The following is a 14,251-nucleotide window of genomic DNA, read 5'->3' as shown; positions in this document are numbered from 1 at the left end:
ATACAAGTCACTACTGTTTTCTGTTCCATTCCATCAAACTGAGAAGCTGCAAGACATCAAAGTAGGATAAAAAGTATCAGCAAAAAGAAAAAAACAAAAAAAAACAAAAAAAAAACGTGTCCTCTAATAGAACCCTTTGAAACTCTTTTGGGACCTTGCCTTTGTAATATCACCATCTGTAAACAGATCATCCAGTCCATGTCCTTTGTTTTATAAACTCAGGCAGCTGAAGTTCATAGAGGTCAAATTACTTGTTCAAAGTTAACACCTTGGCAGAGCCACAGGTAGAACACAAGGATCCTGACTGCCAGTCCAGGGCTATTTACATCAGGCCACATTGCCTCTCCCTAGGGGAAACAGTGTTTGGTTTTCAGGGCCCTGTTGATAAGCATGAAAATACAGTGGAGGCTTTATAGGAAAATCTATGAAAGAAAATAATCAAGCAACAGAGAAGAATGGCCAACACACAATCCTGGGCTCTTGAAAGCTACCTTAACAACCCCTGTACCAATGATAATAAATATTGTTCTTACTATGTGATAGGTACTGGACTTTTCTTCAGTCATTTTGAGATATTTCCACTCTTCATGACCCCATCTGAGATCTGGCAAAGATACTAGAGTGGTCTGCCATTTCCTTCTCTAGCTCATTTTACAGATGAGGAACCTGAGGCTGAGAAGGGTTAAATAACTGACTCAAGTTCAAGCACCTAGTAAGTGTCTAAGAGTAGATTTGAATTCCAGTCTTCCCAATCCTCTCCACTGCTCTACCTACTGGGTCACCTAGCCAAGGAGCCTCAATCTCCATGCACACAAAGGCTCACAAGGTATAAAGCAATGGCAAATGTGGGTCATCCCTATCACAACTCAGATTCGGAATCATTAAAAATAACAATCACAACAGCTAACATTTATGTAGTGCTTGCTATGTATCGGGCTGTGCTAAGTGCTTTACAATGATAACTTTGATTCTCACAACAATCCTGTAGATTAGGTGCTTTTATGATCCCTATTTTACAGTTGAGAAATTGAGACAACCAGAGTTTAAGAGAGTTGTCCAGGATCACACAGCTAGTAAGTGACTGAGGTTGGATATGAATTAATATTATGCTGACTTCAGGTGGGGTATCCTATCCACCACAGATGCAAATGCTACATATATTTTTTATGTATTGTCACACATATCCAGATGTGCTGGAGCCAGCTCTTACAAGCTCTCCAGAAACAATTGTTAAATTTTCAGTGTGAGCATTTACAACAACAAATCAGGGTTTCATTAATTGTTTCATTGATTGTTTAGACTTAAGAAATTGATGGGGAAATTTTGGTGATGGTAGAGTAAACTTTAAAGTGTATCTTTATTTTTAGAGAAACAGTTACTAATATTTACCAACAAATCCCTAGCTCCCGAAACCTGGCAATCTCACATCTTCCTTGTAAATTTCCTCCTTCCTTGTCAATTTCCTCATTCCAGAAAGCTTTATTTCTGTCTATGGAAAAGATTCTTAACCTTCTGTGCATGTCATGTATTCCTTTGGCAACTTTATGAAGTCCTTGGAGACTGTTTCTGAATCATATTTTTAAATGCATCATATAAAATACATAATATTACAAAGGAAGTCAATTATACTGAAACTCAATTCTTGAAATTTGTTAATGACATTTTATTTTTTCAAACACATATCAAAATAGTTTTCAGCATTCACTTTTGCAAAACGTTGTGCAAAAAAACAAGTCTGAAGCACCTTTCCTTCCCCATTGCCCCTCCCCAAGATAGCAAGCAATCTGATACAAGCTAAATGTGTGCAACTGATTTTTTTTTTTTAAATCAAGTCGGTACTTTTGATTATGAACACTTAGTCTATGGCAAGCAGTTTATGATATACAACATTACATATACACTACTGATCACATATTTTGCTTTACCCACCCCACCTACAAATGCAGATGTGAGGAATACATGGCCACGTAATAGTCCGTTTATAATAGCAAGCAAATCTTCCAAATAGTTACATAGCAAGCTTCTTCCAAAGTATAAGTTCTCTCCCATCTCCTTTCTTTCTTTACCTCTTTATTTTTTCCTTTTTCTTTTGAATTCTTTCTTTTCTATTTTATTCCTTTTTACTCTCTGTGGCCAATATTTAGCACGAAGTACATGGTATAGTGAATAGGAGTAGATACACTGGCTCTGGACTTAGATCTGAATTCAAATACATCCTTAGACACTGGACAAGACCCTTCACCTCTGATTGCCTCAGTTTTCTCAACTATAAAATGTGGATCATGGCATATTTGAGAATGAAATGAGATAATATTTATAAAATGCTTCGAACAATGCCCTGTACATAACAGGCATTTAAAAAATATTTGTTTCCCTCCTCCTTCCTCCCTTTTTATTCTTCCTACCCTATTTCTCTTCCCCATATAGAATTAGCCTGAATTAATTTAAAACTCAAAAAATAAATATCCATCATCCTCTTCAAGCTGAGAGACTACTTTTTAAAATTCTAAATTATAGTAGCTATATAGCTATATAGCATTGTGCATTGCCTAGAAGTTGGATTTGGCATCAAGGCAATCTTTTAAAATCCTTTTGATACTTATCAGGTTTGTGACCTTGGCAAGTCACTTTGTTCAAGCTTGAGTTCTGTATTAAAAGGAGGCCATTTTCTTACCCTCAAATTCATAGAGAGGTGACATAATGACAAATTTTAATAAGACTTTCAACAAATGCAATTCAATCCAATTTAACATTTACAAAAACAAATAAAATGTGAAGCTAATGCTCAAATAAAAACTAAATATTTGAACAGTTGGCATTCTGAATTGTAAAAGCATAGTGATATAAATTTTAAAACAAATATAGCTATTCTGTTTTGCCTCTGAACCTATACACATAGTAAGTGTTGTGACTTTTGCTATTTTTTAAGTAGCTATAGCCAAGTAGATATTGTTTTTCTTTTTCTACTAATCCCTGTTTGCTGAAATCACTAAATAGGCATTTTTCTTATTTCTGATATTCGTCTTAATCTTTTTCACTTTAATGGGATATTTCATTCATTAATATGTTACAATTTTTAGCCATTTTCCAATTGAAAAAAATTTCTAGTTTTTTTTTTTTTAAATAAAGAGATGGTTATTATTTCTGTATAAGTAGATATTCCCTCTTTTCTTTTTAGAAATTTGGGATCTAGTCCCAATAACTTTTTAGATGCCATTCTATCACTATTTTATAAATACAGAATTGTTAATTTTGTCTCCACAGTAACCTGTCAACTGCTTTGAATGACCGATCTCTGCCCCCAGTCCCTAGCCCCACATTATTTGATCTTCCCCACCACCAAAAGCTCCCACCAAGTCACCAATGTTCCTTGTTTCTTACCACACCTCTATTATGTATATACATGCAGCCTGAGGCACATCCTTGATCATTTCAAGTGCTGCCTAGAAAACATTTCCATTGGTTCCACTATGTTTGTTCTGAAAGCCTTTTCCAGAATCACATATCCTTCTGTTATTATAGTTAACCTTTCCATATGGGATAGTTGAGCAGGATGGAGGTATGGTCTGTCTTTCTCCCTTTCCTTTTCTTTCTTCCCTCTCCCCCATTTGAAAAATATTCATAAAAATTTTTAGCCCTCCCTTCATACCAAAGAAAAAAGTCTGAATTATTATGGTATTAAAAGATAAATGTAAAAGAAAAAAAATTTAAAAAGATAAAATGTACTGATAGTATATGATATTATACATATATTTGATGCATTTTTAAATTTCTAAACTTTTTTCTATGTTATCTGCTGATGACTGGGGCTTCTGCAGAACTCCCCAAAAATTCTCATTTAATTTCTTAGGCTAATATAGCAAAATCTCAATGGGAAAAGTTACATTGTGGAAGAGACAGTTCTATTTGTTTTCCTGTCTTGTTTTTATGAATTTGAAAGCTTTCTTAGAAATGTCTTGAAAGATCCCTCTTTTTCAGATTTCTTTAAAATGATGAGTATCTCCAAACATCCTCCAGAGAAATTAGTCCATTACCAATCCAGTGCTTAACCACAAGATACCTGTGATCTCTTGCAGTCTTCTCTGTCTAACTGTCCTTTCCCCCTTCTCTGGGCCCTATCACAAAATTCTCTATAGCTTTCTGGGTAACAGTCAAGTTGCATGAAAGGCCAGTTACTTGGGACTCTTGGCCTTGTGGAAAACACAAAGAACAATAGCAAACACTGAGTCCTCTTTGTCAGAATTAATCGGCTGCTAGCTGTTGAGGTTGCCTTAAATGAGGAGAGAGGCCTAAGGGGTGGCAGTTCTGAGAACTGGGGGCATTCTGGGAGACTGAAAAGGAAAAACTATTGTTAGAAGGGATAGCCAAAGGCTTAAAAGTGAATGAGCTTAAGTAGCTGCTGTGAGAAGTCCCAAATGGTGAAGTGCTTTTCTGATGCCATAATCACCAACTGGGAGAAGACTTAGTGATATCAAATGGCATTTCCTAGACTCAAATTGCCATTTTGAAGTTCCATTCATTAGGAGTTTTTTTCCCTTTGTTTTGTTTTGTTTTTTTTTTTTAGTATATGTTAAGCATTCTTATCTAGTATTTAATAATTTCTCTGCGATCTCACTTTTTGTGATGTGAATATAATACTTATACCATAATACTTTTATAGCAAATGCAAATTAGAGATTGTATACTGTATAGCATAAATCCAAATACATTTTTAATGCCCTTATAATTTCATGACTGCACGCTATCTATAATTTCTACCCCGGCTCTGACAATTCCTACCTCTACAAGATGCTTTCTGCATTTTTGTTCATTTAAGACAGAGACCCACCTCTGGAGAATATTGGCATTAGTCAAACAGGTATAACTGATATCAAAGTCTAAGACTAGGGTTCCATGAACTTGATGTATATGTGTATGTGTCTGTACAGATACATATATAAATACATGCACATACCCATATGCACTTACCTGTGCACACATATACATATGTGTTTAAATGTATATGTATATCTTCTAAATAAATTTCAACATATAATTTTTCCTTTTTAATCTTTAGGATTTCATTTTGTATATTTAAAAATGCCTGCTATATGTTAGATACTGGGCTATGAGATTTCCAAAAATTGGTTCCTCACAATGACCTTGAGAGAGAGGTCTGATTACAGTCCCCATTTTGTAGTTGAGAAAACAATCAGACAAAGATAAAGTGACTTGCCCAGGATCACACAGCTATCTACCACTGGGCCACAGAGCTGCCTCAATTTGGATCTAAATCATAGAAATAATAATAACAATAATTACCAGTATTATATAATCCCCTTAAGGTTGGCAAAGAGTATTAGAACTATTATTTTTTAATAAAATAAAATCATTTTACTGTTGTCATATATAGTCCATATTATAAGTCTATACAAATTATAATGAGGGAAATGTAGAAACAATGAGTGGATCTATGTTAATGATAAGTTTCTTTTTAAAGCCCTTTGGTACACAATAATTATTGAACCTAGAATTTGAAGTCATGCAAAAGCAATTCTTAATTTCTTGAGTCCTTTGAGTGAAAAAGTTACTGTTGTCCACAGGTTCCTCCAAGACTTTGTAATTATAGGGAAAGTGATTATTTCTAACAGTTTCAGCCAGAGCAATCAGGTTACCTTTTCGCAAAACCTGCTAAGATGGCCTTGGGTGGCAAGACCAATAGCGGAAAATCTCTAAAAGGTTCTCACAAGCTGAGAAAACTCCAAGTGTTGGCCATGGCACACAGAACTATAAGAAATCCAGTATCACTAAAGTTTAAAATCCATCATCATATCAATGCCTTAAACCACAAGCAATACTTTTTTTATCACCACAGCAACTCTGGAAGAACATCCACTAAACGATGGAGGGGCTGCAATTTGTGTTGGTGGAGGAAATTACGTATATATGTATGTATGTATTATATATATATATACACATATATATAAAATTATTATAGCTTTTTATTGACAATACATATGATACATGGATAATTTTTCAACATTGAACCTTGCAAACACTTCTGCTCCTTCCCTCTCCCCTCTCCCCTAGATGGTAGGCAGTCCCATACATGTTAAACATGTTAAAGTATATGTTAAATACAATATATGTATACATGGAAATTGTATATATTGATGAAACTGAACATGCAGGTAGGTGGTATAGTGGACAGGGCTCTGGGCCCAGATTCAGGAAGATTTGCATTCAATTGCTGCCTCAAACACTAACTAATGCTAAAGAGGCTACTTAATTCCTCCTTGCCTCAGTTTTTCTTAACTGTAAAATGGTGATTATAATAGCATCTGCTTCACGGGTTATTTTGAGGAACAAATGAGATAATATTTGTAAAGAGCTTAGCACATAACAGGAGTTCATTAAATGCTTGTGGTAAGGGGATTGGCATTAAGTGACTTGCTCACAGTCATATATCTAATAAGTGTCTGAGGGAGGATTTGAAATAAGATTCTTCTGGCTTCAGGGCAAGTCCTTTCTCTACTTCCTTTCTACATTCTTAAAGTAATTTAGACTGTCCTGTGTAATCAAATACCCATTTACTGGAATCTGATCATAATTTTTAAAGAAGGGACCTTTCAAAGTAACTTAGTTCTAATTTCACAGATAAAGATATTAAGGTTCCAATAGACTTAGTGTTTAATCTAGTTACACAGCATGTATGTGATGTTACATTTGTCTACTAAAATGAAAAGGAACAAAGATTCAGTTTAGGGGATATGTTTCGTTTTCCACTGATGTCAAATCTGAAGTAGCCTGGCCAAATAGAATCAGCATGACTACCCTGGAGTCTGGAAGGCCAGCCTGCAAATTCTACTTTAGTTTGTTGTTGTCTGTATGACCCTGGGCCAATAACTTGACTTCCCTCTGAGTCTCAGTTTCTTAATTTGTGAAATGGGTTTGAGAATAGCATTTAATAAAAGGAGAGATTAATAAAATCAAAAGTAAAAAAACTATTGAATTAATTAATAAAACCAAGAGTTGGTTCTATGAAAAAAACAACAAAATAGATAAACCTTTAGTAAATCTGATTTAAAAAAGGAAAGAGGAAAATCAAATAATCTTAAAAATGAAAAGGGAGAACTCACCACTAATGAAGAAGAAATTAGAGCAACAATTAGGAATTACTTTGCCCAGCTTTATGCCAATAAATTTTATAACTTAAATGAAATGGAAACATACCTTCAAAAATATAGCTTGCCCAGATTAACAGAGGAAGAAGTAAATTGATTAAGCAGTCTCATTTTAGAAAAAGAAATAGGACAAGCTATTAACCAACTCCCTAAGAAAAAATCCCTAGGACCAGATGGGTTTACGTGTGAATTCTACCAAACATTTAAAGAACAATTAACTCCAATGCTATATAAACTATTTGAAAAAATAGGGATCGAAGGAGTCCTACCAAATTCCTTTTATGACACAGACATGGTACTGATACCTAAACCAGGTAGGTTGAAAACAGAGAAAGAAAATTATAGATCAGTCTCCCTAATGAATATTGATGCTAAAATCTTAAATAAGATATTAGCAAAAAGATTACAGAAAACCATCCCCAGGATAATACAGTATGACCAAGTAGGATTTATACCAGGAATGAAGGGCTGGTTTCAACATTAGGAAAACTATTAGCATAATTGACTATATCAATAACCAAATTAGCAAAAATCACAACCTTTCTGGGTCTTTATTTTCTTATTTGTAGAAAAAATTAAAATTAAATAAAATTTTTAAAAAACACCAAGATTGGGTCCTGGAGATGGGGACTCCAAACAGAGAGAATCAATCTTTTTTTCCATTGCTCTGGCTCATTTTGCTCCCACTCTAGAGTTGCAGAGGGAAATCAGTGTCTCTTGTATCTAGAGTCTCTTCTAAGGGAAGTTACTATCAAGGTCCTTCCTCTCAAAGCTCAAAAAAATATATAAGGTATAGAACAATTATTTATTTCCTCTACCATAAAAGAAATGCTTGAAACATGAATGCTAAGCATTCATTAATAAATTTATTGCATTGTTTTGTCTGAATCTTGGTGACCCCAATTTGGGATTTTCTTGGCAAAGATACTAGAATGGTTTGCCATTTCCTTTTCTGACTTATTTTATAGATGAGGAACCTGAGGCAAACAGAGTGAAATGATTTGCCTAATCTCACAGAGCCAGTAAGTTTCTGATGCCAGATTTGAAATAAGTCTTCCTAGTTTCAAGTTCAATGATCTATCTACTATGCCACAGAACTACACTCATTAACTTATTTAATACATTTCCCTCCACTACCAAATACTTGACTTAAACAATAACCCACCATATCTATAATAATCTCCCAAAAGATTATTAGACATTCTATTTTTACCTTATTTCTGTACTGGCCCAACACTTAACAAGGTACAAGTCACAGAATGTAGTAGTCTAAGCAATGGTTTCCATATCTGCTGAGAAATCAAATAGTCAAGAGGCACTACCTTCCATGATACCTAGCAATGATTTCTCAAACTCATGAGATTACTTACCATTAGGGCTGGAATCATCCATTTCTCCTAATTGATGTTTAATGACTAGAGCTCAGAGAATGAGATGCACAATGGCATCCAGGAATGGAAGGTCCAATTCTCAGGTTCACCTAGGCAAGCACATGTTTCTGCTCTCTGATATTCAAATTGCAGGCACTATTACTACAGGGATCAGAAGGAGGAGACAGAGAAAAGTGAAATCTCCCATTCTTAGTAGAAGTCTATTTGAGAGCAGAGTCCTAAATGGAACATTCAATAAAGGAAGAGAAAGGCCAAGTCTTTTCCTTTTTTTTAATAGGTTGCTAAGTGTGTGGTGATTCCTGGATCATCAGTCACCTTTGACATGGTTCTCCAGACTTGGAGACCACAAAGGGATAAGTGCATTGAGCAAGACTACAGGCTCTATCACTGTCAAGCCATGGTACATGCCCAACTCCATGGGAAGTACTGCAGTCCAACAAATCCAGGGCACTTCCCTGATTTCTCCCCTGTTGTGTTGCATTTTCTCCCCAGTTAAATAGTAATTGTCTTTTGACATATACTTGACATACAGGTCTATATCACCAACCTTAGAAAGTGCCTTGGGGATTTAAGATTGCTAGACCACTGTCTTTTCAAATGTTTCCTCCCAATACCTTCCATTAAAAAATCTCAACAAAGTCAACATGTAACAATTGTTGGCAGCCTTCTGAGGGTGATGCAGAGTCCCAAGTAATACATTCAGCATAGTTAGACATTCTGCAAACTTAAGTGATTTTGGGGAGGGGAGAGGGGGGAGATGAGGACCTAGCTCTAATATAGTTGATAGACTTGAAGATTATAATTATGCCCCAATTATAAAGTTGTACAAATTCTACAAACAAAAACGTTTCCCAAAATTCTCATCAGTCTCCACCTGACATATATAAGGACCAATCCCAAGTTAAGGTAATTGGAAAAGAACAACATAAAAATTAAAGAAGGAAAAAAAAGAAAGGAAGGAAGGGGGAAAAATAAGCTTCCTTTATCAGAGGGAAAGTCTAGTCATAAATAACCTCGTAGAGCAGAGGGGCTTTTTTACCAGGGATTTGAAGATTTGTTGTTGATTATGTTATTCTATCATCCCCTAGAGAGAAACCAAAATATCCTTGGGTGAAAAAAAATTCTCTCTATAGAGTTCCACAGCATGTAGCTCTCTCCACCAGAACTGGCAACGCCTATGACATTCCAAATGTTATTCCAGGGATTCCTGCAACACAGAGAACACCTTTCACCTTTCCCCCTTCTCCAAGGGATACCTGCAGAAACATAGGTGATTCTAAATTGAAGTCTGAAATCAACTGACAATAGGACTAGCAAGCACTAATTTAAAAAAGAAACTGATAAATTCAGAAGTTACCTGAACATATGTGATCATCCTCAGAAAGGAATCAGTATTTATAATTGATAAGGCCCAAGGTCTTTTTACTGTGAACTTACAATGGAGGTTCAGTCTAGGAAAAGTCTCCTCTACAAAGGGTAAAGTTAGGTTTCTCTTTCCCCTCTTTCAGATTCATTATATATCCCAACTCTTAGAGATCCAAGAAAACTATCTAAAACAGATTGTTAGTATGGCTTATGTCTAGGGGCTCCCCTCCAATGGGGGACTGACTCAATCAACATTCAGTTAACAAAGTATCTTCTAGAAAATGGTTCTTAATGTATAAAGCAAATAAGGCCAACTATTTATTTCCTCTATAACAAAAGAAATAGTTAAAACACCTTTAAAACTGCTACAAACATATTAACAGATACCTAAAACATGAAACAATAACCTTCTCCCCCAATTACATTCTCTCTGACAAGTGCAGAACAGATATTTCATTTTTATCTTCAACCTGACTGACTGAACCACTTCCGATGTTCTTTTCATCAGAGGAGCAATGGAACTGTTGGGCTTTCTTAATCTCAGGGAAAGAAACAAACCTGGTCTAATTGACATCCATCCATGAAAAAACTCCCCTTCCCACATCCTTTTATAAACTGTGTCATCCCAAAGAATATAAGAGATGGTCTAGTTCAGCATATTAGGGAGACTCCACAATTATTCCCATTATATACAAAATGCCTTTGCTCAATGTCACTTGTTATAGAGTTTTCTTGATTCATATATTTGTTTCCATTTTCTAGTGCCTTCCTACTGTTAATTATTTCCCACATATATATATATATATATTGCTTTCTATATGTTGGTTTGTCTCTGTTAGTAGATTGTAAATTTCTTGAGTATCTTTTTTCTTTTTCTTTTCTTTTGTATCCCCTGTGCTTACCAGAGTACCTCACACATTAATAAATCTTGATTGAAATGAGTGAATGGATAGGACCTGGGGTCAGGAAGGAATTCTTCCTGAGTTCAAATCCAGCCTCAGATAATTAGCTGTGTGACCTGACCTCATCTGTAAAATGAAATGAACTAGAGAAGGAAATGGCAAACCATTCCAGTAAGTCTGCCAAGAAAATCCCAAATGTTATAAAGAATCAAACACCGCTGGAAATAACTAAACAATGACAATAAAAGTCAATTAAGCAAGTGAATGAACATAAAATGACTATCTTGTTTCTAATCTAAAGTACAATTCCAAGAGTAATTATGACCAGGGAGTTGGAAAGTTTTTACAAGTACAGAAAATTTTTCAATGTGGCAATTGCTTAGAATTTTTGTAGCAAACCCTTAATCTCTGCAGAATGTTTCATGATCCTCCTTAATGGAAGTTCTGGGAAGGAGTAACAATCAACCAATCAAAAAAACCTACCATTGTGTACCTACTGTGTGCCATTCTGTTCTAAATGTTGGGGACATAAAAAGAGACAAGACAATCTCTGCCCTCAAGGAGTTTACAGTCTATTGATAGCAGTAATTAGTAGCATCTTCATTTGGCTTAACAGTGGACCAAAGCCCCATGTCTAATAACATCTCATTTTAACTACTCTTTGACAATCCCTGCCCTCAAGGAGTTTACATTCTATTGACAGCAATAATGTCTCCAGTTTAAATACCCATTTTTAAACATTTTTTTTAAATTACAATTATATCATTACAGTATACTAAGTATAAGCCAATCTAGAATGATTATGCCATTATATCAAACTAGAGTGATTATATCATTGTATTATACTAGATATATGTAAATTAGAAAACCATTAACTCCTCAGTTCCACTGAGTTAACAAACCTTGCTTTCAAGTACACTTCTCCAGAGTTCCAGCCCTCTACACAATAACATGTAGCATCTTCATTTGTGTTTTAGAGAGAATCAAAGCTCCATGTCTAATAACATCTGATTTTAACTGCTATTTCCTGATTCTCTATCTAATATTTGATGCTATTTATTAATCTTGTCCTGGAGGATAGATTGCTGCATTTTTAATTAGAAAGACTGGGTTTAAATATTATCTCATATTTATACATTTGTGTTCCTGGGCAAGCTATAACTTCTTGTTCTCAAGTTTGTTCTTTGCAAAATGGGGTTAATGGGAGTAACAATATCCCCTATTTGATGGGCTTGGTTTTGAGAACCAAAAAAACATATTTGTTTTTATTCTACTTAATTTTTTGCCTATTACAAGTATCTATTAAGTGTATTAGTTCCTATATATAAAATGAAAATTCTTTCAGAATTCTAAGCATATCTGAAGACTTCTGACTACAATGATGAATTGCACTGGTGGATAATTCTGGATTATTTTATCCAAATTAATATTCTAAATTATAATATTATGAAACCTAAAAAGGCAGGTTGAGCTCTATTCTGCCACTAATAATCCTTTCTGACTTTCAGTTTCTTAATGTGGAAGTGTGCGTTAAAGTTATATAATATGAGTGATAGCCTCTGATGAATTTGAATTCTGAACACTGCCAGACAGCTTTGAAAGGTAGATTTCCCCAAAGAATAGATCCTTCATTAGAATCCTCAAATTCCTGGTGATAAGACTTATATATGTACACCCCAGATCACTTGTGTGTGTGTGTGTGTGTGTGTGTGTGTGTGTTTGTGTTCTTGTGTGTTCAGGATCATATTCTTAAAACAAAATGCAGCTGTGTTTTGCCTAAGGGACAAAATGCTCTGTTGAATAAGAAATCTCTGCAGGGCTGGATAAGGGAGGTCACATCAGTTGTTACTTCCTTCTGTTATGCTCCCACATTAGGGCAGTCTGTAACAAAGAGCACATCCAAGTAGATGGAATGAATTTGACTGCTGATTAACCAGGTCTTCTAATTCCTATGTAACAGCACATTTTCACATGTGAGTCTTCTTTTTTTTATTTTTATTTTTTCAAATACCTGGAAATTTAGCTTAGGAGATTCCATTTGAGGGAGGAGAGGGAAGTGAAGGAGGAAAATTGCTCTCAAATTGTTGTTTTAATCTCTGGAGGAATGACAACTGAAAGCAATTAAGAAACAAGATCTCCAAGGAAAAGTCTTATTCCACTGAAGTATGCTAATTGGAAAGAGTTTTGGAAAAGGTAAAATGTAAAGGTTCAGTAACGCTTTCCTGTAGAGAAGGTGGTAGGAGGGAAGCCAGGGGTTGTATGGGTGTGCATCTTTGTGTTGCTCGAAGCCCAAGATTTTGCTGATAATCAGAAGATTATCATCTTAACATTTGTAATAATAATGTGCACGTCTAATCAGACAATGCAAGCAAAGAACAGCAAAGGGATGGGGGTGGGGAAGGGATAATAATGTGCCTGTCTAGTCAGACACAATGCCAGCCAAGAACAACTGGGAGAAAGGAGGTTTAATCGGCCCTAACTCATCAGCATCAACCCGGATCTCCCTAGTTGACTTATGGGGAAAAGAGAACGTTTGCTGGAAAAGATGATTATTTTCCTTGTAATGTGACCTTTTTTTTTTTAAGCTGTGAACTTTTTACCTTGTATTATTTATGCCTCATTTCATCAATTACATACTGTTTGGAAGCTGAAACCTGAGCTGGAAGTTCTTAAAGTTTCGTGTCCATTAATTTCCCCCCCTCCCCTCAAAAGAGAGAGAGAGAGAGAGAGAGAGAGAGAGAGAGAGAGAGAGAGAGAGAGAGAGAGAGAGAGAGAGAGAGAAAGCCGAAAAATGCACATTGAGGCACTCCAAGTTTAGAAGGAAGCGGTGTGTGTGTATGTGTGTGTGTGTGTGTGTGTGCGTGTGTGTGTGTGTATGTGTGTGAGTGGGTGGGCATCCTCTGGAATTGATGACAGGAGGGGAGTTAAAGAGGAGAGAAGAGAAAGAGAGGAGCCTGACTGAGCTGAGCTAGAATCCATTTTCAAACTTTCGGGAGCCCTGGTTGCTATTGAAATGCAAATGAAAGCCCGAGAGCTTGGAGCCAATCAGAGAGGTTGCCTGTGGGATTACCTGGGTAGGGAGAAAAGAGGCGGGGGAATGGGGGAGGAAGAGTGGGAGAGCTGGAGAAGAAGAAGGAGGAGGTGGAGGAGGAGGAAGAGGAAGAGGAAGAGGAGGAGGGAACGTTGCCTACCGATTTGTAGTTGCGGAAGGCTCTTGGAGCTAGTGCCGAGGAGTCTCGTGACCAGTGCTTGTCCACCTGGGCCGCTGGTCAGTTGCCGGGCGGGACTCTCTCCCAGGAGGCGGGATGAAATTAATCATTACTGTCAGGCGCTCAGAGGACACGCTGCTCCCGCTACTGGAGCTGTCCCGGCTCTGAGCCTTCCTCCACTGCCGGGTGGGAAAACTGGAGCAAGGGGGAACCTCGCGCAT

The 14,251-nt window shown here is 36.2% G+C and overlaps 1 protein-coding gene across 3 annotated transcripts in view; it reads left to right on the top strand.

The window, feature by feature from the left end:
* SHROOM3 (shroom family member 3) overlaps window positions 1-14,251 on the top strand; it is a 232,504-nt gene that overhangs the window by 117,914 nt on the left and 100,339 nt on the right. The gene's annotated exons all lie outside the window — the stretch shown is intronic.

Source organism: Antechinus flavipes, chromosome 6 (assembly GCF_016432865.1).
Source record: "Antechinus flavipes isolate AdamAnt ecotype Samford, QLD, Australia chromosome 6, AdamAnt_v2, whole genome shotgun sequence".
Classification (NCBI taxonomy): Eukaryota; Metazoa; Chordata; class Mammalia; order Dasyuromorphia; family Dasyuridae; genus Antechinus; species Antechinus flavipes.
This window is presented reverse-complemented; position numbering and strand designations above follow the sequence as displayed.